Source organism: Hirundo rustica, chromosome 12, assembly GCF_015227805.2.
Source record: "Hirundo rustica isolate bHirRus1 chromosome 12, bHirRus1.pri.v3, whole genome shotgun sequence".
NCBI classification, from domain to species: Eukaryota; Metazoa; Chordata; class Aves; order Passeriformes; family Hirundinidae; genus Hirundo; species Hirundo rustica.
Window position 1 is genome coordinate 14,548,263 of NC_053461.1, and position 27,757 is coordinate 14,576,019.

Below are 27,757 nucleotides of genomic sequence, written 5' to 3' on the forward strand. Positions count from 1 at the left end.
TAATCACTGAAGCTTGTGCTGGCTGAAACAGGATGAAGATCATTTGCTGCAGTACAAAGCTGTAGGGGGAAAAAAGAACCCTCTAAATGGGATTTAAAATCCAGCTCTTTGCTCCCCTCTTGCTGTGATAGCAGAGCTGACAGTGGATGATCACACCATCGAGGCAGGTCATTTTTGCTGTTTGCCCCCAGTTTGAGGGACCTGCTCACGGGTTTTTTTTTGGCTGGCAGAAAGGGGAGAGCAGCCTTCCCTTGCATCTCCCAAATTAAATATTGAAAACGTTTCTGTTAGGGAGAGATGTGGCTGAGGATTTGGGAAGCTCTTCAGGCATAATTAAAATGCACTAAGTGGTTTGCTGGCAATTACCTACTATTGTCACAGACTCAGGCAGGATCTGGTATGTCAGAAACTCCTGCATGCATTTTTTTCTAAACAAAACCTAGAGAAGAAGAGATGATACAACTTTTTTTGACCAGGAAACTTGACATTTCAGAGTTGGCATCTCCTACTAAGTATAATAAAACTTCCCAGGAAAAGACCAACGAACTATTTTGTGATGCTTTTACTGGGCAGAGTTTTAGGTGTCCTAGTGTGAACTGATTTAAAACTTCTGCATTCTTGTTTTTTTCTGACAGACAGGAGCAGGAATTTCTTCCAGAGTTACCAGAACCCCTATTACACCAGCAAGATTGATTCTCCTGATAAACCAGTTAAACCAAAACACAGCATTGGATGAGAACAGAGCTGAGTGACCTGCCTGCCTGAGATTTAGTCCCAATAAAGCTGATGACATATTGAAGGGCTGTTAAAGCCCTGACTAATATTGTATTTTCTTTTCTAGTGGAGGATAATTTGATGTCACAAGCTGCACAGTGGGGGTTTGTGGATCCACAGCTGATAGAAAGGGTTTTTCAACAGCAATGCCCTGCAATACTTCCCATTACTTGCTGCTGACTTCATCTTGTGAGAACTGTAAAGAATTTGTTCACAAGAGCAGCATTCATCTGGTCAGGACTGGAGTCTGTAATGCATTTTTCCTAAGGCTACACCTTAAGGCACTCTAGCAATGGTAAGGAGTGAGGACACCTACTTATTAAGTATGATAGGATTTTTTTACTCAAGGAAGTTAAAAAAAAAAAAAAAAATCTGTCCCAAAACTAATGTGTGCTTCAGTGCCTATACCAAGTGCTTGTATTTTTCCCAAATGCACTCACAACAGTGGGGACTGTGAGAAAATATTGAGAAGGCAGCAAAAAGGGCAAAAATTATTATCATTGACCAGAGTGGATGTACTCTGGAAATGATAAATAGTTTTATGAGCATCCTGGGCGGGAACTTCTTTCTGCTTCGCAAGGAAGTCACTTCATATTAAAGACTGCTTCATTTAGGAAGGGGTTTATAGTGTGCTTGCCATTGGAACAGGGAATGGCACTTGCTGAGCCCTGTGGCTGCAAAAGGTTCTGCCTCCTAAAATTGCAAATGTTGGAGGATTTATCCCAGACAAAAGCTGCCAGGAGCTAGGGCTGTGGCTGGCCTTGGACTGCTGGATGCTACCTGTCCACTGCTCCCTAGACACGGGGATGGACAGCTTTCTTCTGTGAAAAGAGCCATCGTTGGCAGGCGGGTGCTGGGCTGGAAATGGGCTAGGGTTGGGGTTAGGGTAAGGGTTGGGGTTAGGATTCAGGTTAAGGTTAGAGTTAGGGTTGAGAGAACCCTAGGGTTAGGGTTAAAGAACTTACAGGTCTGGGGACACTGGGGCAGTAAAAGCAATGCCCATGTGATCCATGACGGGTTCCAACATTGCTGCTCCTACAACTTTCTGAGTCTGGAGCAGCCATGGTGTTCAGGTTAGGGTTATAGCTGCACCTGTAGTGCCAGGGGTGGTGTTTAGGGTCCTGTTTATGGTCGTACTTAAGTCAGTTGGGAAGGGTAGTGGACAGCTTTCCTTCCTGTGGAAAACAGCTCTCCTTTGCTGCCAGGTGCCCAGGGTACCAATGGATCCTTGTTGCAGTAGTGTAACTTTCCATACTACTACAGTTTTTATGTTCACTTTTTGGGGAAGACCCAGGTGAATCACCTATCACCAGTGCTTGCAGATGCCCTTCAGCTTTACCTTCTCCGGCCTCAGGCCTGCTGTCAGAGCTGGATTTGTTTTGTGCTCGGGCACCTGGAAAGGTTTTTTCCTTATCAAATGTTCTGACGCAGAGTGTGGGTTTGGGCCCCCTTTGGTTTTGCAGGAACTGGGGAAGCTGAGATGTGGCTGCAGCTCCTGTGGGGATCAGCCCCTCACTGCAGGGTGGAGTCCATCCACCACGTCACTTTGGGGACTGCAGCACCCAACGTGGATCATGGATCAGCCCAGAGAGAACACATCACTTCTTTCCTTTGGCACAAAAAGAGAAATGACAGCTAAGCCAGACAAGTAACAGGGTACAAAGATTTTTTCCTAAATTGAATTGTGCTCTGAAAAAGAAGAAGAGAAAAATAAAAAGAGAAAAGGGGTCTCTTCATATGTTCAGCCTTCACCAAGCATTGTGAGGGATAACCAGCAAGAGAAATCCATCTGTAAAGCCTTGATGGCCAAGAAGAAGGATTTTCACACAGGCCGACTTCATCATGGACGCATTTATAGGAATTTAAAGTGTTACTATGTGACAACAAAAATAGCTATTTGTTGACAGACCTTTTTTAATGCGTTAAAGGGTCATTAATCATTTCCTAGTCATTTCCAACAGTCAGATGTACTTACTTCATATCTTCATTTACTTGTAACACTCATACCAGCTCCTCAGCTATCTTCATTTTCTTGGGCACAGCTGTTTTGCCTGTTAAGGGGAAAAAAAAAAAAAAAGAAAGAAAGAAAAAAAAAGTAATATTAAAAAAAAGAAAAGAGAAAGTGGAAGTAGGATAAAGATGAACACAAAGACTTCAAGGTTCTCAGTAAATAGAGGCCTCTATTACATTTGTGCAGTCAATAAGGTCACTTGCGTAGTAACTCATAACAAAGAACGCTTGAAAATGTGTTATTTTTCTGCTGGAAAATGTAATGTGAGGCTGAGCATGCTAATGACTTTTGGAAACAGGCAATGACAAAGATTGATTAATATCAGTTGACAGCCTGTTCCACAGTTCCAAAGCAGGAATAGCAATGATTGATTTGCCAAAATGTGGGGCACAGGCTTTAGATAATAGAAAGGCTACATCTGAACTCAATCTGGTTTCAAAAACACAATTTAAGAGCCAAACGTATATCAGTAATTAAAAGCTTACAGAAGAAGAGAGAAGTGTCACAGTATTTTCAAAAGGAACAAATTTCAACCGATTTTTTTCAATGTCTAATTACCTTTACAAACGTGAACCTGTAGACTGTTGAGTTCAGGAGCAGAAACCTACACAAAATGCAGAAACAAAAAATAGCAGGGAGGAGGAGAGAAAGCAGCATAGTAGCATAATTGCTTTCTAAAAATCAGAGAGAGGCATCACTGACATCTTAAAGCAGGAGGTTTTGATGACAAAACACTCCCCTCATGTGAACTCTAAGGAGTCACTTTCTGTCACGAAGGACAAGGTGAACAAAGAGCTGAGACAGTTTTTAGGGCTGCATGCTCACTAGCCAGAGCAACACCAGAGGAATATTGTACCCCAGGCCAGGATCCAATGGGATCCCCCCATTTTCAGTCAGAGCCACATTTGACAGAACATGCTCCAGAACTGGAAATAACTGGGGGGGGAAAAGTAATTCCATCCTCACTGGATGTGGAGTCCTGTCCAAAGCTTGACCCACCTTTCCCATTTTTCCTCACGTTGCCGAGTTCAGCTCAAGAGCCCTGAGCCTTGGAAAGGTCAGACCAGTAAGCAAATATCTATTGTCGTGCTTTTGTCCATCGCAGCATGCGGAGAGAGCAGGAGAGAAGGATGGAACATTCCGTGACAGATGTCTACCAAAGTGTTGATCTTCATTAGGGATGTGGGCATGTGTGAAGAGCTGGGTTAGCTGACACCATGCTGGCTGCTCTGCTTGCTAATTGCAATTAAAACCTTGCTGCTAATCAAGGCAGAGCCTCTAAAGCAATTCCATCACCTGTCTCAGCCTGCTGCAGCCACTGCCTGTGCAGTGCAAGGCACCATCTCTGTTGTATCTCACAACGTGACAGACTGAAAGCTGCACAGTGCAGCCCTAATTAGGAAAAGAAGGTGTTAAGATAAACAACAACAAAATTGCAGGTGTTTTCACAGAGCACCGAATCTGTGAAAAAGTGGGCAAGTATTTGACTAGGGAAGCATGGGGATTTCCTGGGCTTCATTCCAAAATGCATCTTTTAAATAGAAATAGTGTTATGTTACTTTCATAGGGAAGCTCATGAAGAATTCAGCAGGCTCCTGAGAAACTGAGGATGTGGGCATCCCTTTCCAATCAGGCCTTTCAGGTGGGGTCTGAGTCGGGGATTTGCAATCTTTTGAATTACATTACATTTATCAAGGTGCTTCCAAAAAGAAACAGAAACCCCTCCTCCTCTGAGGTCAGTACATTTATAAATCATTAATAACTACAACTGAGAGGTTTTTCTTAATTAAAAAAAAAAGAAAAAAGAAAAAAAGAAAGTGTTCTTGTGTACAATATTAAGCCAAGCTCGTAAAACAACCAGCCAACCTTAACTAGTAAAGTCTGCAAAGTGACCTCCATCCCTTGGACAGAGCTGTGTTGATCATGCAGTAAAGAATTGATGTGCCTATTCCTGGGGACAGATTACTCAGCTTAAGAACTCCTTTGCAGCAGCATTTGTTCCAGAGATGAAGAAGGGCATTAAACCTTCCTTTGGGCATCTCAAAGTTAGGCATGGAAGGCCTTAGTAGGTTATCAAAAGGCTTCTTCTGCCACCTGCAGATAAAGGCAGCTGTCATCAAAGATGCTTTGTTTCTACCACCCTGGGAACCCCCTTCAGTCGTGCTAATGGACATGACATTTATGAGAGGAAGAATTTGAAAAAAGCTGTTCAGTGAGTTACAGCTGTATAAAACTCAGGGCAACAAGAAATCCTTTTATAAGGCATAACCTGCATCGCCCAATGTGGCTACCAGCTCCAAACAGTCAAAGCAGTTCATGAGGGGCTTGACTCACAAAGGATTCTCTGGGGGATGGGTCTTTTCTCCCAGGGCCCATCCTGAGCTCTCCTTGACTCCGGTGCCTGCTCTTTGCAGGTGCATATGGATACAGAGCCTTCCCTTGTGTGCCTCGGCAGCCGGCGCTGCTGTTCCCCACCTGCACGGGAAAATAGGTGATGACATTTGCTGTCTTCCTTGGGTTTTAGTGTCTTTCCACAGCATCAGAGGCCTTGGTGATTGAGCAGGCAGTGTGATGAGCAGATACCAACACAGAAGGCACTGATAATGCTTGTACTGCTGACCTGGGTAATTGGTCACAACCCAGACCCTGAGAAGCCCTGCCATTTAAGGGGAAGTTGATGGGTTTGGTGGTTCTACTGCAGTGACCACTGCATGAAGTCCATATTCTGTAGATACAAACAAGGAGATCAAACCACTGAAAGTGGCTCCTGCCTCGTGAATCCAAAGCTCTTTCTAAGCTCCCCTTCACATACATCATTTCCAGGCTCAGTGCCTCTCTTCTGCAAATTCATTCAGACAATACTTTGGAAAAGAGCACCCATCCAAGCCTGGGGCTTTCAAAATCCCAAATAAGACTAATTTGGGGTGGTTTTTTTGGTTTTGTTCTTTGTGTGTGTGTGGAGAGGAGGGACAGGGAGGGGCACAGGGCAGGAGCAGGTGTTCACTGTCTCTTAGAGCTGCCATATGAAAGGTGGTGGTTAAACCCATTAGTCTTGAAAGGACTCAGCTCAAATGAGAGTAACAACCTACAGTGCATTGGTGAAAAAAGATCCCTGACTGTAGAAATGTTTAGCACTGAAATCATGCTTTTTAGGGCTTTGTGAGACATCCCTCAAGTGAACTTACCCTCAGAAATCAATAGAATTGATTTTGTTTATGTCGGACATTTTTCGTGTGGCTGCATCGTAGCAGCTAATTGACAGGTCAAAATCTGTACATGGAGTTTGGTAGAGAATACCTTATAAGTTTATATTTAGGGGACAAACATAAGTGATTATGGATAGTCACTCTAACATTTAATACCAGTTTTTAATATTGGAGTTCACAATGAATAGCTACAGCACAAAGAATATCTGCACCCCACTGCCCTAAAGCTCTTAAAGGCTCAGTTTCCCTGCTCTGAAAAGAAAAGATGAGAAAGGTCAGGAACAACACAAATTATGTTTTTTTTTTTTTTTTTTTTTTTTTTCCAGATTAGCTACAAGTTTTAAGACTTTAGGAGAACTTTACTTTTATTCCCACTTCTCGTTGAAAGAAGTATTAGTAAATCTTTGTTCTAAGTGGGGACTAAAGCCAAATGTTTATATTCGCCAGTAGTGTCTAATCAAAGTCTACAAACAGAAACAAAAACCAGTGAGGTTTTTTTTATCTAATCAAAAATTTGCTTGCTTCTACAAAATATACAAGAATATTTTTTAGGGTAGAAACCAGTTAAGACCTCATATGAGAGTTACACTATGATTTACTTTCGAGCAATAAAGGGCATAAAGTTCCTGTCAAGGGAGAAATAAGGAATATTATATTTGGAGGGAGTAAAGTTTGAAGTACACCTGAAATATACAAAAAACGATGGTTTAGCTTCTTGTCTCCTTGTAAGGCATTAGTGAACTCAGACTCTGGCTTTCAAGATAGCAGGAAAGAGCTGACCTCTGACAGCCTCTGGTGATAGAGTCCTGTATGAATGATTTAACAGCAAGATTAAACGGTGTAGTGAAGTGGTTTAACTATCATGTAAGGAATACTTACTGTGATATACGATATGCTCTGGAAATGCTTATGTGGATGACATCGGCCTGCTCCCGATGTAACTGCAACTGTTGTCCTGCCCTACTGACCTAGAGCAAAAACCGAGGGAGCTCCTGAGGACAAGAAAACTGTGCTTTACCCCTGAGAGGATGAGGAAGATCCAGGAGCTACTGCACACAAATGAAAGCAGGAGACCCGCAGGGAACTCCAATGGTTTCAGAATGAACAAACTTGATTGTGAATTTATTTTGCAGTCAAGATACTCCACTTGATTCTTCAAACCAACACATCAGGTTTCATGGTAAAGAAATGTTGCAAACAGTCCAAAAAAAAAAAAAAAAATTAAGTATATAATGCTGCAGGAGGAGTCAACCATGATAGTGGTTAAGATAGGTCTTATCCACAGATCAGACTTTTATCAAGTCAGAATTCTTCTGTAGCCCTTCATACACCTCCTGGGCCAGCACTGAGAGAAGAGGTGAAGCATCACTACAAAACAGCTTGGGATATACATTAAATGGCATGCACTGAGGTTTGGTAGGAACTCCAGTGCTCCTGTTGAAGGACTATTAGAGGGACCCCTCCAGGAGCGAGCTTGGGGGTGCAGAGCTTGGATGGGAAGAAAAGCTTGGCACACAGACTCACACATTTATGTGTGTAAATACCCACTGCCTAAGCTTGTTTTGGGCTCTGCCATCTCATATGAATTTTTATGAAGCAATTCCCAAGCTGGGAGGATATGAAAGGTGAGGAGAAAGGGAGGGCATTTCCTGGGAACTGCTAGAAGTAGAGTCAAGTACCTGAAGAAAGTCCAGGAGGTGAAGCAGGGGTGACCATGTAGTGTAGGGCTGGAAACATCTGGTCAAGAGGAGGAGAAAGAATGGGATAGACTGAGCAGAAACCACGGCTCCTGGGGCTTCTCTGCCCTGATGCCTGCTGCTGAGCCGTGGTTTGTCCTCTCTTACTGCTTTCTTCCTACTCCACATCCTCTTGTTACACCACTTTTCCTTTCTGGCTCTTTGCCTAGTCCTCAGGGACTCCTCCAGGGAGCTTCCCAGGAACATCCCACTGGGATGTACAGAGCAGGCACACACATGTGAGGGGAGGGAGGTTCAAAGCAAAGACCTCACCAGGGGCATTAACATGAGGCCCAGGGCCTTCAAAGCAGGGACTGCTGCAGCGAGGGTGGCACTGGACAGACAGGGTGGGGAGAGGTTCTCACAAATATTTTGTTATGAGCCATGAGTTATTTGGGATTCTTGTGCTTTTCAGTTCAGGTGATCATGAGAAAAACAACTAAATTCAAGAAAAAAAATCTAATTCCCACTTCTTAGGGTGTCAGAAGGAGCTTTAAATTCAGATCTAGGAGCCCAAAATCTCCATAAAATGCATCCAAAAGAAAACCAAAGCAATATGAATTTTATCTCATGAAGGCTCGGCTTTTCATGATTTCCTGCAATTGTATCATCATTTTTGCAAGTGAGGACTGGAGGTTTATTTTCTGTCATTTCCTAGCCTCAGGGAATTGCTTAAGGAAACTCTGTGATAGCATTTCTGTAACGGGGAACAATCCGGAGCTGGTCAGGCTAAGCAGCTGTGCCTCCCCAGCTCGCTGTTATCTGGGTAATTACCATCCTGCATTGCCTCTCGCTCAAAGGATGACGTTATTCCCTCACTGGATAACAAGGTAAAATCAACTTTCCTCACAAATCCCATTATCTTCTGGAAGATCCTCTCAGAATACAAATCAACAAGTTCGGCCCTGACAGGAGCCCAACAGCAACCCACGGCTCAATTCAAATTACCTCCACGGTGCAGGATGAGACAATCTGGATTAGAGAGAGTTACCTGGGCAGAGCAGTGACTCTGCATTTTATGAGCTCTTCTTCCTCAGATCAAAGAGGTTTGATGGGCATTTAATTAAAAGATAAAATAGCCAGCCATAAACTACCAGACTAACCTTTTGAGAATACAGCTCGAATTACAATTAAAGAATGACTGTAATTGCCAGATTTTTGGCCTTCACCAACACTACCCTCCATCAGTAAGGGATAAATTGACTGGTGGGAGCAGTGCCCACCTTGTTTTTTAGTGCTGTCATAGGCAAGCTGGTTCAGGGGGTGAGAGCTCACGTGCAACAGCGGGTGTCTCTTGTTCACCCAAATCCAGGGAGAGTCACAGACAAAATAATGGCTGCTCTTTTGTTCCATCCTCACTTTTGCCCTATGGATAATTTCTTGATGGGGTGCTACACTCCTCCTGTGCCCTGGGGAGCAGCAGCCAAGGAGCAAAGCCCCTTTGGAAGGTGAATGCATGAACCCTGGGGAGAGTGAGCTGTGAAACATAACTGTAATATCTGCACTGGGTTTTCTCTTTCCTGGCACAGTGAAGTAACTCTTCCCTCACTGGCTGAGACAAGGTGTCAGAAGTCTTTAAAGACACTGAGTGTGAGCAGTCTATGTCTCCTCCATCACACACATGGACTGCTGATTTACTGCTGCTCACTGGTTCATCTCATGGGAAAACTGCAAACTCTTTCAAGTTAACACCCAACAGAAATGTGCTTTTTAAAAAAAAAAAAAAGAGACAAGTTGCACAGGGAGAGAAAGCAGCTCCTACCAGAAGAGCTGAACCAGCAGGAAAATGCAGATTGACTCTCAGGTGCAGAAATCCCTGAGATCTGCTTCAGCAATGAGATTTTCTCTGGAACAGCACAGTCTGAGAAGTGTTTCAACCCAACAAAGAAGCCAAAGCCAGACATGTCCCAGATATGCACACCCACCACCTTGGAGTCCAAGAATCTGAGGCACCAAACTCGTCTAACAGAGCACAAAGCTGAAAAATTCCTTAGGCAGTGCCAGAGCAGCACACCTGTGATCCCTGTGCCCCAGCCCTATGTCCTCACTCCAGCATTGTGCCTATTACCTCAAGTGCGTTTTCGTATATTTGGTGTTTAATTGTATTTTTCTCCAATGCATCCTCTTGCATCATTCCTGTATATATTTACTGTCTGTTCTGAGGATGACTTACATGTAAACCCCAGCTTTAACACAGTGAAACCTTTTGCATTGAAAAGAGACATAAAGCATGACAACAACGGTTTCCTAAACCTCTGGCTTACTTCAAAGTGCAGAAGAGGCTATTTTTTCACTGTGCTTCTGGATCTGGTTTTTGCTCCTTTTGTCCAGCTGAGTAGCATTGGAATCTTAGAGGAATTAGTTGTTATCCAGCCTTGGTAAGAAGGGCAGCACTGCTCCCTGAGCTTGTAGAATCGAAGTCCCGTTTGATAGAGGAGTTGTGATACTCTCTGCACGTTTGTTTCACTAATGAAATGTTTAAAAAATACTAAATAAATGTTATTAAATTTATGTTAAAATGTCTGGATGCTGGCCAGTTCTTCGATATGTTAATTTTACATTCAAAACCAATAAAGCATTGGTCAAAATGACAGGGTTTGGCTTTGCCCTGAACAAATCCTTTGCTTTAAGAATCAGTTAAATGCTGACTGTGCTTAGTCACTGAGATGTCAGCGTTAACACACCCTGGTAATTGAAGCAACACAGAGGAGTATTTTGATTTAACTTAGCAAAAGTTACATCAGCTTAGCTGTAACCAGCAGGCAATGCATTCACACTGCAAAAGAGAATTTAAAGGTCATTCTGAAAAATGATCCTAGCTACCAAGAGGCCACAAGTCAAAACAGCCATGGGGGGAGAGGAACCAGGAATTTGTGGGGAGGGGAGGGAAAGGGCTCTGGTAGGGAGAGGGTGTTTTTAGGGCTCTGGTAATGCACAGAGGTCTCTTGCTGGTCTCAAATCTGAAGTCCTGCAGCCCCACTGGGGTTTTCCAGTATGAGCCCTCGGGAGGTGGGATTTCCCAGGGTGAGTAGCCGTCCTGCAGGACAGTACCTGAGTTACAGAGGGGAATATTTTACATTTTGAGGAAGAAGAGATTAGATACATTTTCCAGACTACTGTGCAGTGAAGATAGATCTGCTTTGAGCAGGCACTCAATTGAGAATGAATCTTTAAAAGAAGTGGAGAGATCTACTTCATGTTTGTCTCCAGTCCAGTTGTGTCATTTTACGTACTGGGAACTATTTAAAAAGCAAGTAATCTTACTGTTCAGGAGGGTACATGCTGCCCTGTAAAGCTGCTTTGTCTCCATATTGCTACTGCCACACAGAGCAGGCAGAGCCACATTAGAATTGTTTGAGTAACTGCCAACAAATTGACACAAATAGAACAAAATTAATGTATTTTGTCACCTTGAAAGCTTCGTTCTTCTCACCGAGAGGAACTGAACATATTCCCTTCTCCTGCATCTCAGTACATCACCATTCCATAGCATGGCCATGCAAGAAGGAAATTGGGAAGATTTTCAGAGCTTCAACAAAAACTTCCAGAGTTTCTCCCTGATCTTTTCCCTTGAACTTTCCAAAGTGCTTCCAGCGTAACCATGCTGTGCATAAAGCTGGCACAAAGAGCAGAGGCTGTGGTTTCATAGTGTCACTACCTCTCCAGTCAAACCTGACACCAATTACACAGGCATAAATCTGCTCTCTCCCCTGGCTGTAGCACTCACTCCTGGCCAGATTTGGCACAGGTGCAGAAGGCAGTGGCAGGGCAGTTGCAGAGGAACATGAAAACAGCATCAGGAGCTCTCCTTCTCACTCACCAGAGAGACCTTATGGATTTCACTAAAGCAGGTTGATTTTATAAGCATCCTGGTACCAAAAAACTAATTTATTTTTAACTTTCTGAGTCGGCTGAAAGGTGACCGGATCCAAACAGCAACTGTGAATTTTTAGTCCACTGAAAGCCCTGGGGCCCGGTGGTGCAGCAATTGTTGGCAGAGCTGCAATCAATGGCTGGCTCTGTGCTTACACAAGGGAGATGATTGATTACCGACTGCCAACATGATTGCCCGTGCTGCAAACATTTTCCTCTGGACAGCTCTGCAAGGCAGCTGGGTTGTGAGGCTAACAAGCACCAAGAGAAGGGTACAGCAGCACATCAGCCGTTTTTAAGATGTTTAGGTTAGCGTCCTAACTGCAGTGCTCAAGTGGTCTGAGGCTCTGGAAGCCCCAGAGATTTTGTGTGCTGTAAGGTTCAACCAAGGTCTCGTGGCCAAGGCACCACATCTTCAGTGGAGAAAACCCAGCCATTTCTTCCTTCCACACGACATTTTCAGGGACATCCTGCCCATATGTTGTGTGAGGAGGGAGAGAGGGTTTGCTGTCTCATTCTCACCCTAGCTGAGGGCACAGGAGGCAAGTTCCCCTTCTTTCTTGGTTTAAACCTTCCCATCAAAAGCACTCCACAGAACCTTATTTATAGTGCAAATTTTACTGGTTCTACAGAAACCCAGCACCTCTGTACTCTCCATCATCTGAGTAACAGAATGGTTTGAGATGGAAGAGACCTGAAAGATGATCTCTATTCCCCCCCTGCTATGGGCAGGGACTCCTTCCACTAGACCACCTTGCTCAGGGGTCTGCCCAGCCTGTGCTTGAACACCTCCAGGGGTGGGGCAGCCACAGCTCCTCTGTTCCAGTGCCCCACCACCCTCTCAGTAAAGAATTTCTTCCTAAATTATTTTTATTATTTTATTTGCAAATAGAAGTAAGCATCTCCTTCCTTAATCTCTCTAGTCAAATCTGCACTTATTTACAAACAGAGAGAGACATGTTCCTCTCCAGGAGCTTTGATGGTTGGTATGAGCTGACATCCTTTGTGACTATTTCAAGCCTTAAACTGGATGATGCAGAGGGATAAAACACATTTTCCTCCCCAGCCAGAGTTGCTTTCAGGCAGGGGTGAAGCCAGAGGTTAGAGCATGCTTGGTATCAAATCAATAAACTGAGCATTTTCTCCCAAAATGCTGCTTTTGGGAACAAAAGGATCATTTTTCCCTAATCAAAGACACCAAATAAATAAGAAAACTATTTCATACCATTTTTGTGTTTCACACCTGCAATCCAAAACCCTGACAAACAAATGAAATAACCCAGTGAATTTCTGACAAATGGCATAGATAAGACAGTTAAACTACCCTCTGGTGACCCAAGCTTTCCACAAGGGCCTTTTACAGGACACCATTAATTAAGAATGCAGAAAAATGTGTTGGCAGCTACTAGTGATCAGAAAACAAAACCAGCTTGATTTATATGGATTCTTCCACTACTTCAAGTCAAAGTCCAGTTTTAAAATTAAATCTCTATTTACCTCTGCTGCCCTTTCCAGCACCTGATACAGCAATAACAATGCCAAGAACCAAAGCAGTGAGGTATTGAACAAGGGTGTTGATTAAATGTGCAGGAACAGACCGTGCACAAGTAACAACACCAGCTTCTACTTTACAGCCAGTTTATTGTGTCAGCTGTGGGCACAGCAGCCTTAGTAGGCTGTTGCCCAAATATATTCAAAAAGGAAACTGCATTATTGAGATCAAACTATATTTTTCAAGGAATGAACCCCACCACCTCGCAAAACTCAATGGATCCAGAAGGCTGTGGATGAGCTCCCACCACTTCCACAAGCTTTCCTTCACAATTGGAAGTGTATGATGCTGTTATACCCACACTATCTTAACAGTAAAAAGTTAAGCCCTTTTTGCTACCTTTTAACTTTTTTTCTTTTAATACTGAGAAGAAGGTTTTGCAAACAATAGCCATCACTTAGTATAAGCATGCAAAAAAAAAAAAAAAAAATTGTACCCTCTATACATCACAATGTTTGGAACAGTAAAACTTGCTACTGGCTTTGAGCTGCAGCAGATGGGGATGCATCAGGAAAGGTGATGGAAGGGTGTGGATCTTCCCAACAACTACTCATAGACACTTTCAACTTTTCCCAAGCAGTTGGACATCACCAGCTTTTTGGGTTTTTTCCATCTTTTTTTTCAAGTTTGACCTTTCTTGCTCCTGCTCTCCCAAGAAGAGGCCAAGTGACATTTCAATCACATAGACAGGTCTCAAGCACAATATATTATTAAAAACCCCACTAAATCAGAGAATGCCATAAAACTTCAAATGCTGCCTTTCTGATGCCATTCATCAGTAAAATAAAGTCCCTGCTACAGAAAGATGCATTGGCTGGGGATATTTTGCTGAAGAATGCATGGGGAAGTAAGAGGGAAAAGGTTTTTCAAAGGTGAAAAGAAGAAAATAGAAAATTCAGCAAGTTGAGGGTTCAGCTGAAATACATTTCTTCCCATCAAAATAAGAAAAAAAAAAAAAAAGCCTTCAAACCCTCCTATTTTCACATAATTCTACAGTCAATGGAAAGGTGCACATCACACCAAGGCATCTCAAGTGTGACCTTGTTTACCCCGTGGTGTCACACTATTGGGGCTGATCTCTTGCAGCTTTTCCTCTTCTGCTGATACAACTGAAATCTCCCAGTGAGTGGGAATGCACCGCAGTTCACGTCAAGGACAATGGCCATTTCCACCATTGCTTTTGCTTTCTGGATATTCGTGCAAAAGCTTTGCTTTGTCACCAGCTTGGCTGTTCAGCAACAACAGTCTCAGCAACAATTTAAGTTGATGATCAAAATTTTTTTAATGAATACTTTCAATACACTTAGTTGCTGGAGGCCCTGCCAACATTCTGTTGATCTGAGTTTTAAAAAAAGCACATGAAAGAGTACAGGATACAAGAGGAGCCTTAGCAGCTAAGCGGAATAAAATCACTGATATGGGGCAGTCAGAGAGGCTCTAAAGTCCCTACATCAGATTGCAGCAAAGCCCTTAGCACAGCAGAGAAAGTCTGCTCTGCAAACTTTTACATCAAGTAAGGTGTAAAGCTCTGAAAGAAAATGGTAGCACTGGTGCCCTTGTTATTCAGTATGACATCAGCTTCTCCAGCAGTGCCTGTGGCACCTCACAAATACACCCAGCTCCAGGTGTGCCCTCCTTGACTCTGAGCAGTGTGGCCATGGGGTTTCCCAGCAAGGGGGGATGCTGGGGGAGATCCTGGCTCTTGGGTCACAGGGACAGCAGGTGGATTAACCCCGGAGCATCTCCTTGGCAGGCGAGAAGAAAGCAGCACTGTCCTCCTGCCCTGGCCAGCTCTCCCGGGGCTGAGGCAGAAATGGGGTCATGCCAAACGTGCAGCTGTGACAGAACTACCCCAGGAAAGCAATTCTGCAAGAACACCTCTTCTATGACAGAGCAGCCTTAACTAAATGCAGCTGTGCAGCCAAAGCGCCCGGATCAGTGCCGAGGCAGCAGCAGTGCCCGAGGACAGCACCTCCAGCCCTCATCCTGCAGCCTGGCATCTCTGAGATGGGCCAGGCACAATCTCACCTCCCCCGAATTCAGGAGCACCGGTCCTAATGCCCTCCATGGGACTGGCTTCCATCCTCAGGATAGATTCCAGTTGCATCTACATTTCAGTAAAACACCGCTGATTTCAACAGAGCCGATCCCGATAAATGCCAGCTCATACAGACGCAGAAGAAAACCTCTCCTGCAATCACCCAGGGCATCTGCAACCAAGAGGCATCTTGGCAGGATGCACAAGTGGCCTGATTGTGTCCATTTTCAGGAGGGAATACATATGTATAACTCTGCATCCAGCTCAGCCTGCGCGAGGCTCTGCTCCCTTGATGAGCAATCAGTCTGCTGCGGGAACAAACGCGTAATGACGGCTTTCAGCTGCTGATGCCACTGCTTCTTCTGGGACAATATCGAGGCCTGAACTGCAAATTCACATCTGGCCTTGTTGGAAATTAACCGTGAATCAAAAGGGGTTGGCAATTAGCTTTTGGAAAAATCTTCACTAATTCACAAGCAGGGAACAACAGAGCCCCTCAGTGACATTTCAGAAGGATTTGGTGGTGTGAGTGTAATCCATGGGGAGATGTGGATTTATTTTAGGGAAAGGCTCTCCTCGTTTTTGGCTTTGGTCTGTGAAAGAATTCAGGAACAGTGATTTTCCAAATGTAGGGCGATATTCATTTTCACAGCAAAATGCAATTCGACTACAGTTTCCCACCGTGCATTCAATTTCTATGAATGTTACTGGGATTAAGATCTCTCACGGCTTTTTTATTTTGCCATCTTCAACGAAAACTGGCATTGGTATTTGTACACTTGCTGTTTTCTTGAAGTCTGACAATATTTTATTCTGCTAAAACCCTTAAACCTCCATAAGATTTACAAAATTCATGCCAAAAGATTGGTTTCCAACTTTTAACTTGCTTAAAAGGCATCTTTATTTTTAGCTATTAAAATCAACAATAAAATTAATTATTTTTCACCCAGTTTAACTACACTTTAGCCCAGTCCTCACACACCTAAGAGAAATAGCCAAATCAGCTCTGGTCAAGCAAGAATAAAATATGTCATCTCCCTACTTTTCCATCAAACAAGTAAGTCAATTGGAGGGAAGGAAGAAAACAGCCAAATTTTCTGGTGTTGTTGGGGATAGTACTATAATTTTGTAAATTTCTTTGTAAATGTGAGCTGAAAATCACTATTTTTCAATGAAAAAAAAAAAAAAAAAATGCTTCCTGCTCTTCCAGGGAGTCAGCACGTGCCATCCACTGCTCCTGGACTCTGTATCCCAGCATGGCTCTTAAGAGCCACTGGGAATTATCTCCCTGGTTCACCCAGCACTCCAAAACCTCTGTGGCTGCTCCTGCCTGTGCCACTCGAGGGGCTCAGGGGAAGAGGAACGCAAAGAAAACCCCTCTCATTCATATTTCTCCTAAGTATTTAGGGTGGTTTGCTGATTCACTTCTCAGCCTAGCTTGCAGCAAACTCAGAATTAAGTTACTAGAGAATAATGACCATTAAGTGACTGAGATTGCTTTATTTCTCTGAGCCTTAGCAACAGTCATTTCACTTGCCTGTTGCCATAACAACTCCAGCGTGCACATCAAGGTCACTAAGCCCACTTTGCTTCTTGCCTGTAGCTATGTCTCTGATGGCTTATACGCCTCGTTTTTATTGTAGATTCATACACGGTGACTTGGAAGAAAAGGTAGTTTTTCATCTTCGGAGTAAACAAGCACACAAAGATGAGCATTTCTCAAGGTAACAGAAAATGGACAAAAGACAAAGCATTTGTGGGAAATGTTCACTCTTAATGGGAAAGCAATTTGTAGGGGAAAAAGAGTGTAGAAATACATGCATGAGGTCCAAAATACCCACCATGCAAGGAATCAAATTGGCAGTAAATTCTAGCTTAGAAACATTAAGAAAAGTTTCCTGAAGAGTGGATATGAGTTCCTTGATTTCCAAGAGGACCTACCAGCCTGCCTGAGGATGCCAGCAGGGGCACATCCAAGTCCCTCAAGTGGCATCTCAGATATTGAAGAATTCTGACCTTGGTGCTTAAATAAAGTTTACCTCCAATGGAAACTCCCCACTGAGTGTTAGTCTAAGGATCCAGAGTGCACAGCTGGGCACTGAGGCATGCTGGCCTGAAATAAGCTGGAGCTGGAAAGCAGGAGAGGAGCACTAAGCTGATGAGCTGCAAAGCCCCAGGTCAGGCGGGAAATCGCTCGCAGCATCATTTTCCTTTGTTATTTCTTTCACAAATGTTAATGGATGCAAGTTTTTCCTCCGTATTATTTACATGTCACGCATCATTTTCATTGTATAGAAAGATTGTAAAACATTTTTTAACGCAAGTGAACCACATTTGTTTGTCTTGTAAGCTAACTAGAGGCACTTTCAAAGGAAAATCTAGGCTCCTACATTACCAAAGCATTTCTTCTGCCACGTGGAAAGAGAGACAAGAATTACTCTCTCTGAACAAAAATATAAATAACTTTGCCACCTTGTCTTACAGCTGGTTGATTACAGCAGCCAGTAAATGAAAGACTTTTCTGTTTGTCAGAATTATGCCAAAAATATCAGGAAAAAGAAGAAATTGCAGAGGGATTTATAGAGGCACTAAATAGTTCTGTGAATTAGGACTGAAATGCAATTTTGTATATATGTGTGTAGTAGCTGGCTACAGGACAAGATAGAAAGACAAACACATTTGTGCACATCGATGGACAGACAGGCAGCCATCCATACTGGAGCTGGGCCACAAAATGCCACATTTCAATTTTGCTTGATCATTTCTAGTAGGCCCAGCTGACTCTAGCAGAGATTCTGGCCCAGCTCACCCTGAATCTTTCGAGAAAAGGCAGAGCAGTAATTTAATTTTCCAGACAGGACACAGAAGAAAAGGAATAGCTACAGACCTTACAATCCCACTGGGGCCAGACAAAGAACTTCCCGTGCTCAAGCACTCCCAAACACGGGGCCATGACACAGAACCTCCACTGGTGAACAGCAAGGGCTTGTTTGGGAGTTGACACCAAAGAATGGCTGAAAAATATTTGCTTGGCTTTTCGGTTGCTGTTGTGCCCTGGTGATACACACATGGAATAAAAGCAGGAGAGAGAGGTGTTCTTGGTGTTAGGAAAATTAATCCATGAACACCAGAGGTTTTATGTCCAAAAAGGAGACAGAGGAGTCCTTTTACTTTATTTGAATAAAGGGAGAGGCCATGGGGCATTTCCCCTGGGGTCTCTCAGTTTTTCAGAGGACGCAGCCTCCTTTTTATCCCAATTTCCCGGCCACATTTCCCTCTCTCTTTCCCCATTGGCTGAGGTACTTGAGAGGTACAGACTGCCCAAAATGCCTAAGACCTCAGATTCCCCTTTTAATGTATAACCCTCCTAATTTTTAATTCTTATGGGATTTATGGGTTTTCCCCATTGTTGCTTTCATCTTTCAATATTCAATTTCATTTACAAACAAACCTATGGTTTGTGTGTAAAGGCAAGTATCTTCTTTTCCATTCATCAATCAATAGAATCCTTCCCATTGTTTCTCTTATCTCTCAGCGCTGGTTTTATCTGCCAGCAGACCCAGGGCTTGTTTGTAAAGACAAATCTTGCCATTCCTCTCAGTGGCAATGGCTACTGCCACGAGCGAGTTCAACACACACAGGGAAGTACAGATGGCTGACAAGTCAAACAGGGATTGCCAAACTTAGGACATTCAGGAGTGATCCCAGTACTTATGATGGGATCCATGCCCTCTTAGAAAGGCTTGTGACAGCTGTCACACCCCATGTGATGGCAGGGAGAAAGCGTGTGCTTCTTGCCAGGCACCAGCAGGAACACAGCCTGGGTGGAGGGGCTGGATGCAGCAGCTCTGGAAGCAGCAGGGAGCTGATGCCAGCTCCTTCCAGGGGTCATGGGAAGGATGGTGCATCAGGGACCCAGAAGGATCTGTCTGGAGTCCACAGGAAGGTGGTAGTCAAAGTCTAACAGGACGGCACAGTCTGTCCTGCTGAGGGTATATAAGGTTGAGGGGAAATTGGTTTCTGAACCCTTTTAGTTATTCATCAGATCTAAATTTATCCTTTTCAAAAGTTGTCTTATTTAGTGCATGTTCTAGACTCCCAATGTTAGGCCACTTTAATAATTCAAAGTTCCTTTGATGTCCCTAGAGCAGTCAGTTTACAGGAAAGCCCCAGCACGTCCACCCCAGAGCCCGGGCTGACTCTAGGTCCCACCAGAGAAAAGACACTGAACAGCTGAAACAGAGCCAAAATCTCAGCACTGGTCTGCCTTGAAATCGAGGGAGCTCACCCCACTCACCTTTGGTGAGCTGCAGCCCATAAAGCTCTACAGGGGTTAGAAGTGTGGTGCTCCATGCCTTTTGCCAGCAAACAAGCTGAGATCAATCTCAGGGAAACAGCACATTCGATTGCTGAGGATTCTGCTGCTTCCCACAGAGCACCTCTTGTTATTACTTTAATAACCAAAGAGGAAATCCTGTTAAGCATAAGTCTCAAGGTTTTGGGAGCTGACAGCTGTGATATCACAGCTGTTGATAGCTCAACACAGGCACGATGAGATGGCAGATAAGGCACGTCGTGACTGTCAACAGGGAATTGAAGTAGTTGCCTAATTTTTTAGCCTGCACTGCACCTTCCCTCCCAAAAATGTCACACATCTTTCTTCTCCTGGTTATTACGATGAATGCACTGCTCCTACAATCAGATGCCAGCCTGCAATTAAAGACACGCAGGTGTCAAGCGTTGATTACCCCTGCTTGAGTCAGCAAAAGGTTAAATGTGGAGAAGATTAAATCAGCCCAGAAAGAAAGTAAAGCAACTGAATTAAACCATCTCTGCTGGTTTAGTCTGGTTTTGCCATTAAAGAGCCCCCAAAACATCCATCAGCCTGAGTTTGCTTGAAACATCAATAAACTTTTCTTCAAATCATTGTTTAGAGCTCACAGTTCACCTGCCAGTAAAAGTGCCAGTGTGGCAAAACGAGTCTGGTTTTGAGACCCTTTTGTGGAACGAGCATCCTAAAATGGTGGCTCTCAGGAAGCTTTTACTGCCAAGCACACAAGCCCATTACCACACATAAAAGTAGAAAGCCATCCTGTGCAAACTGACTGAAGCCTGGCAAATGCTTTAAACCTTTCGTGATTTTAAATGACACACAGTGATCTTCTGTTTTCACATCACTTATTGCCTCTGACACACAATTTGTTAGCGTGCCTGGGGTCACAAGCCAGCAGAGAAATGCTGAATTGCAGCAGCCAGGGAGGGTTCTCCTCCTCCTTGCTACACATCCTCTGCAGCCTTTACACAGTGCATGGTCTGTAGCTCCTGTAGGTGCTGCAGAAATAGAGGTGACTGCTGACACAGGAGGATGCTGGAAAATGCACATGGATGCGGCCTCATCTTTCTTTCTCTGAGCCCTGAAGGAGGCTGCCAAAGGCTCCCACGGAGAATTCGAGGTCTTTGTGCAGCACAAGGAAATTCCCGTGGGAAAAGGGGAAACAAAAGCTGTAGTGAGAAACCCAGTCTTGACCAATGTGACCAACACGGGAACTTTCTTGGGAAGAAAGGGAAAAAATAACCCAGAAAAATATGGCCCAAAAAGGCAGTGAAATGTCTGCTTCTGGGCGAGACTGTGGTGTCATCAGTCCAGGCCAGGACACGGTAGATATGAGAGAAGCTTCCACTGCTGTGAAGCCAAACACCTCAGCAAAAACTGTGGCCACTCCTGCAGCTGCTGGACAATTCAACCTTGATTCTCTGGCCACTCAGCTTGAACAACAACTTTAAATTTCACTGTAGAGGGCTGGTGTCAGTGCAAAATCCCACGGTTTGTTTAAAGTAGAGATTTTTACCTTCTATTTCAGCAGAGCCTGCTGGGCTTTGTGGAGATTTCAGAGGGAGGTCATTGCATCCTCCCCCAAAGAGAGACCCAGAGCCCTGCATACACAGCAGCAGGTCTGTGAGGTGTTTCCTTGGGGAGATCCCATGGGATGGCCCTGTGCTGCCCAGATCGACACAGAGCCTCCAGAGAGAAAAGGTTTCCTTTTAATTAACTCAGATCTGACTTCGCAGAAGTTTTTCACAGCCCCAAACTTTATGTAATACTTCAAGATTAACAGTTAAATAAGAAGAGACTTGACCTGGAAAAAGTTCCAGCTTAGGCAAAATTTATCTTTCTTTTTCCCTCCTCATTTTTAACAAATATAAAGATGTTTGGCTACTGTAGGTACAGCTGTGCCCAGAAGCATTAGCTATTAGTCAGCTCACGATAATTAGTCATCTAAGACACCACTTTGTAAAGACCTCAAATGGCTCCATCTGCATGTTACACTGAGGTTCTGAAGCTCAGTGCAAGAGAACAGGATCCCACGCTGGGAACCCAGGAGGAAAGAACAGGACAGAGCCGGCAGCTGCGTTTTGCCTGCCCACCTCAGCCCTGCCATAATGAGGGAGAAGAGCCACTGACACTTGGAGCCCTAGGCAGTTAAAGCACAGTGCTGGGAGTACTGCTTTCAGCACTCCTGCTGTGCTGCTGCAGGCTCGCTCCCCTGTGCTACGTGGGCACCCTGGAGCCCTGGCTGCATCCCTCCAGGCTGTGGTGGTCCCTCACCTCGGGTCTGCTCCAGGAGGGAGGTTTTCTGCACAGGGCATGGGCTGAGGAGCCCCACAGGGCTGGCAGTGGCAGCATTGCTCCCCTATCCACGAGTTATGGGGATCCAGACCTTCCCTGATACACTCTCCTCTACAAGGAGGCAAGAAAGAAAGCAAGCAAGGTTAGGGATTTTTGTCCCACTCTTCCTCAAACTAACCTTTTATGATTAACTCAAAGGGAAAAATAGTCCCTTGGGAAGGAAAGATATGAATCTTATCAATTATTTGAATGGGGTGGAATGCAGTGACATCAGCAGCTAATGAAGTAAATCTAAATTAAGCAATTTTTTTTTTTTTTTTAAAGCCAGAACATCTGGTGTTTGACAGTGAGACCAATCAAGTCACCAATTAATCTCACAAAGTGCCATTGCGCCTCATTTTTCTGTGTTAAGCCATTTTTTCAGTCCTCACCACTGGTACAGAAAATAAAAAATAGCTTGTTGAATGAGCCACTGCAGAGATCTTGGTATCATGAAGAACTCATTAGGTCAACATTGAAGTGATTTATCAGGGGCTTGGACTTCAGATCAGCTTTGCTTGTACAACCCACTCGGTGGCAGTGCTTCAAGCAAAGGCTGACTAATTACCATCAAAGCAAGCGTGGCTCATCACAGCACCCAGCTCCTGGCCAGTGGAGTGGGACAGAGAAATACAGTCCTTCCTGTCCTCTATTACATCCTGTCAGCCATCCAGATGTGATGCAAGGAGTGGAGCAGGTATTAATACTACTGAATGGTGCTGAGAGGGAGCTCATTTGGTGGAAGAGATGCTGAAAGCAATATGGAATTAATTTATGTCATCTTAACGTCTAAGCCCCCTGTGCTGATCTCTTTGGGAGTGGATGGTCCCTCAGCACGTGGCAGTGATCAGTGAGGTCTTACACAGCACCTGGCCTTATATAACCCAGCGTGTGTCTGATGATATTTTTCTGTTCCCTTGAGGTGAAAACTGCCTTTTCCATGTGGGTCAGAATTGTGTGTCTGTGCTAATCCTGTTCTTCCGTCTGCCTGAGCTGAAAGCAGAGTGAAAGAGGTGGGGAGGGAGCACATGAGTTCTTTAAAAAGTCAAAACCCTAAATTTCCATGGTCTGAAACATAAGATCAAGTTCATAATCTTTTTCAGCCCATCACATGTACAACAGATATTTTTCCTTGCAAGACAGATTTCACTTTCTTAACTAAGTTATTTTTCAGACAAGAAGATCCACTGCTAAGTACAGCTTCAGGAATAAGCCAAATCTGTGCCTCCCTCCCCTGCCCATCTGTACTACATTATCCACTCTCAGCTCTGCCTCTAATTCCTTCCCACCTGCTGGGTCTTGATGCCTCTCCTCACCACCTTTTTCTCTCTTTAAACAGTTTTTCCCATTGGAATTCCCTCCCCTTCTGCCAGCATCCTCCTCCTCAGCACGTGAACTCAGTCACATCAGCACTGAACTCCCAAATGCGTTCAAGTGGATTCAGAACTCGTCAAAACAAGCTCATCCATCAATAGCTTTTAATGTCAAGAGCTCTGAGGGCAGGGCTGGGGGTGCAAGGCAGGGCCACAGCGCATATTCAGGCAACAATGAAACTGTTGTTAAGGAGCAATTAAATGTGCTCCCCTAACAGGCTGGCAGGGAACTTTTGCTAAGGTGAGAGAAGTCACAAAACATTTACAGTTTACTCAGAACAAGCAGCATCGAATGTTTTTTACGTCCAGCCTGCATCTCCTCGGCAGTCATAGGAGATCCGAACCTGCCTTGGGCCAAGTGGTAATTGCATTTTTAAATAACAATCACTTTTTACCATGACTTTTTCAGTTTGCTGAGTCAAATGTCATATTCCCTACTGCTGGGCAGCCCTACCTGCTGCCCTGTGAGCATTAATTAAATGGATAGATGGAATTGGTTATCCTATACTTGAGCCACAAAGCATAAACACAAATAAAGGAACTTCTTTCTTTACAAATATTAACCTAAAATAATTTGTTTATCCAAAAAAAATTTCATTATCATAGTAACACTATCTTTAGGAGCTTAATCAGAGTCAAAGCTCCATCCTATGCAGAGGAATCTGTACTTCCTTCATATTCATAAATTATTTCCATGTACATGGGATACAGAATTTCAACATGTGAACCCGGCAGGATCTGGCTGCTGCAATCCTACCTGGTATGAAAGTCAGGGGCTGAATTCTAAGAAGAGATGAATTGAAAGAAAGCAGCTGGAGAGGCTGCTTGACAAACAGCCTGTATCTCCAGTGAGACCTGAACACACCGGGTAAGATTTCTGTAAGGTGAAAAATACGGCTGTAAGCCAGATATAAAAATGGAAAGCAAAAACAGCGTAAAGAACTGAGCAGCTGAAGACTAACAAGGGAGCTGATGCATGGCTGAAGGGCTGAGTATGCTATTGACTGACATGACAGGGGTTTTGGACAATATGGGAAATCAAAGAATGCCAGAGAGCTGGAGATCCAGCATTGTTCTGTATCCCCTCTTTTCCAAATGAGGGGAGGGAAGCAGAAATTGAAAAATAAGAAAAAAAAAAAAAAAAAAAAGCTTGTGCTTTCAGTGCTGGGAAAAATCCTTGTGCAGAAAGAAAGGGCCATGGATGAAACACACACCCAGTGAAGGACTGAGAGTCCATTTCTTACTGCAGGGCTTTACCTGCATGGAGAAAGCTCCTCTAACTGCTCTGATTAGTTACCCACAGAGGAGAGACCAGGTACTGCCCCTCACCAGCCCTCATGCCTGGAGGCACAGAGCAGGAGCACAGCAGCTCAGCTTTTATGTCAAACGATGCAAGGCACACCAAGCAATTGATATTTTTCTCCATTAGTGGAAGAGGATATCACAGTCCAAGCTTGCTGAGCACTTGATTTGGTCCTTTGTGAGCCCAGGAGACATCAACAGGGAGTTTGGAAGCACCCAACACTTACAGGTGCTCAAAGAACATTTCTTATCAATGCCTTTTGAGAGAGGAGGGAAGTGGAAAATTCTGGCCTCACTCGTGGTGACACAAGAGTCTCTGGCAGAGTGAGCACTGGAAGCCACAATTCCTGGGTCTTGAATCAGCAGCACAGCAGAAGTGCTGGCCCCAGGCTGAGCCCCAGCCCTGAGCTTTTGTCAAAGCACTAAAGTGAGGGACAGGCCATCCCCTTCCAGCTCCCCTCTTCATCTCCTCTCTAGCAATTCTGCAAATATTGATTAAGCCTGTGCTGTTTGCTCGTGGTTGATATGCCCTTCCACCAGCTCACTGTGGGAGATTTCAGATTGCTTTGTTAGACCATCTCCTATATATTTACCTACCAGCAACCCAAGAATAGTATGAAATTAAAACCACATTACCCTTAACTGCAATTATCCCATTACAGAAGCAAGTGAGCGCTGCAGAGGCAGTCATCACATTTTTACAGCATAACTACTTTGGATAAAAATTGCAAGGAGGCAGGATTATTACCTGTGAGGAGATAGAGCTGATCATTTCAGAGCCTTGGTTGGTTTGTGACAGGAGGTCAAATGGAGATATTTTAAGGTTAAAGTCAGGGTTTCCAGGTGACCTGCATTTTGCCTCCAGAAAGCTCGTCTTTTCCCTTATCACTGCAGCCTTTCACACCTGTAGGATATTATTCAATAGGTGCTCTGTGGTTTTGTCTCCCAGCCAAGATCCATCTTTCTCCAGAACCAGCAGACAACCACAGAAAATGAAATCTCACCTGCAGGTCTCACCTTTTTTGAAGGGCTTTATCCACCTTTCCTCCCCAAATGGCAGAATTAAAAAGCAGGTTTTATCCTGTAGAACAGATGAGAAATGTATTCACACTATATTTCTTGTGTCAAGCTGACAGATCAAATTGGGAATGGGGGAAGACACATGTGGGGGATGTGGACTGAATAGAAGAGCATTAGCTGGACAGATGAGTACAGGAAGAATTCAAGTGAGAGCTATCCAGTCCACTCCCAAGGGTCCTGGGCAAACACGAAGCCATCCACTCCAAAAATCACTTCTAAATCTTTTTTGTCTGCCTACTGCAAGCTGTCCATTCCTCAGACAACAAAGGGTGCTTCTGGGTGCAAAGCTATAGGGAAAAGAGAAAACTTGCCTTTTCTGAGGACTTTGGAGCTTCCTCACTGTTTTGCAGAGCTAGGAGTGTCATTTTCAAATGCTCCAGTGTTTTTACTAATTTTCGTCAGGGGAAACTGGATCCCAGGTCCTTTGGAGCATCCAGAGCAAGAATATTTGCTTCCTCCTTAGCCTTTCAGGTTCATTTTCGTTTCACATATTCAGAGCATTTGGGATGTTTGTACTGAACATTGCATTTATTGCCTCTTGCCACCCATATAAACCGGAATGTTATTTTACAGAAATAGGACCAAATGTTTATTTCTGTCTCAAGGAACCAAGTCCCACTTCTGATCATCTCTTCCAACAGAGCCTGTGTACAAAGGGAAGATGTCCTTAAATACCCTTTTTTCCTTGATGAGTACAGAGCTTTCCCCATCTGCTCTCTGAGCTTAGACATGAGCCCAAGCCTTGTGTCAACATGTTCCCAGCCTCCTTTTGTAATATGGAAAAGACAGCGGTTGCTGTTTGTGGAGATGAAATCAAATGAATAAATGAATGTCAACAGACTGTGGGTAGAGGCCCAGAGGTTGCATAACAGAGAGCCTACAAGTGCACAGATGCCGTGGAGCCAAGCTGGGTGCTGAGTGGATTGTCAGGGCTTGTTTTGGAGGGAGGCACCCACTCGTGTCACCAGCACAGCTGTCAGCCGAGGAATCCTTCCCAGTGAATTAGAAGGCAAAAAAATAACCCTCTCTACCCATGCAGTACTCATGCAGGCCATTTAGAGGGAATATTATGTGACATCTCTAGGTAAATCAGATGGTGAATTATTACAGCATGGTTCCCTGTCCCTGCAGGAGCTAAGTCTGGAGATATCCTACAAAATCCTTGCTGCGTCAATGTCAAACCCAATAACGCTTCCCCCAAAAAATTGTTACCAGCTGCACATGTGGAGATAATGTCACACTAAGGGCATGGCTGCATGGATGAGGACTGACAGACTTGTGCTCCACCCCCCAGCTCTGAGCTGGCCAGATGCAAAACCATTCTGCCCTGGAAGCAGAGAGCCACATTAGCAGGGTGACAGCTTATGCAAGACGAAAGGACAATATTTTTGCCACTGTGGTCTTCTGAACGGCAGTGTTTGGAGCTATTTGTCTCCTTTTCAGGTGCCTGTCTTGCCTGTTAGTCCTTTAACCTGAACTGGAATGCTTTCTTTTTATTCTCCTCTCTTGCAGTAGGAGAACTATACAAACCAAGCCTGGTTTCACAAGCCTGGCAACAGCTTCTTAAATAAACAGCACGCTTTTGGGTTTGGTTCCTCTCAAACAGAAATGCTGCTTCATCGCCTTTGTGCTACTTCCCCTCCAAAAGTGCAGCAGCAGCAAAGCAATTAAGAGAGCATGAGGTAATATCCCATATCCAGAAGACCTGCTTCATTCCAAACAAACACAAAAATAACCTCCAGCTTGAGAAGGAGGAATGCACAAACACGTAGAAGCTAATTCCCAAACCCAGCAAGACAAAGGCAGAGTTGAAAGACTCAAAACACCTGAGAAAGCAAAACAGTCTCTTAACCCTCGCTAAAGCAAACACAAAGAATAATCGCATTCACTTTCCAAGCCGGCAAGCCAGCCATAATATATTGCCTGCCACAGCAATGATCGTTGTTCTTGTGCTCTCCACTCCAGACTGATACACACTCAGCAGATTCATAGCTCTTTCAAGTTCTCCAAGATAAACATGCGGGCACTTGATAAAGAATTTCAATTATAATGTTCCTTGGAGCATCCAACACGCCGGCCCCACCCCAACTCAAAGTGAGATTTGTCCCTCACCACCCCAGGGATGTGGTCTGCAGGTCATCTCCA

General features: G+C 44.2%; 1 long non-coding RNA gene across 1 annotated transcript; it reads right to left on the minus strand.

Moving 5' to 3' along the window:
* Positions 1–661: 661 nt before the first annotated feature.
* On the minus strand, positions 662–25,376 carry LOC120758281 (uncharacterized). The gene is made up of 3 exons (XR_005702832.2): positions 25,281–25,376; positions 2,750–2,825; positions 662–2,383 (listed from the first exon to the last, which is right to left on the minus strand). It is a non-coding gene; the product is annotated as an uncharacterized LOC120758281 (long non-coding RNA).
* Between the last annotated feature and the right edge of the window lie 2,381 nt (positions 25,377–27,757).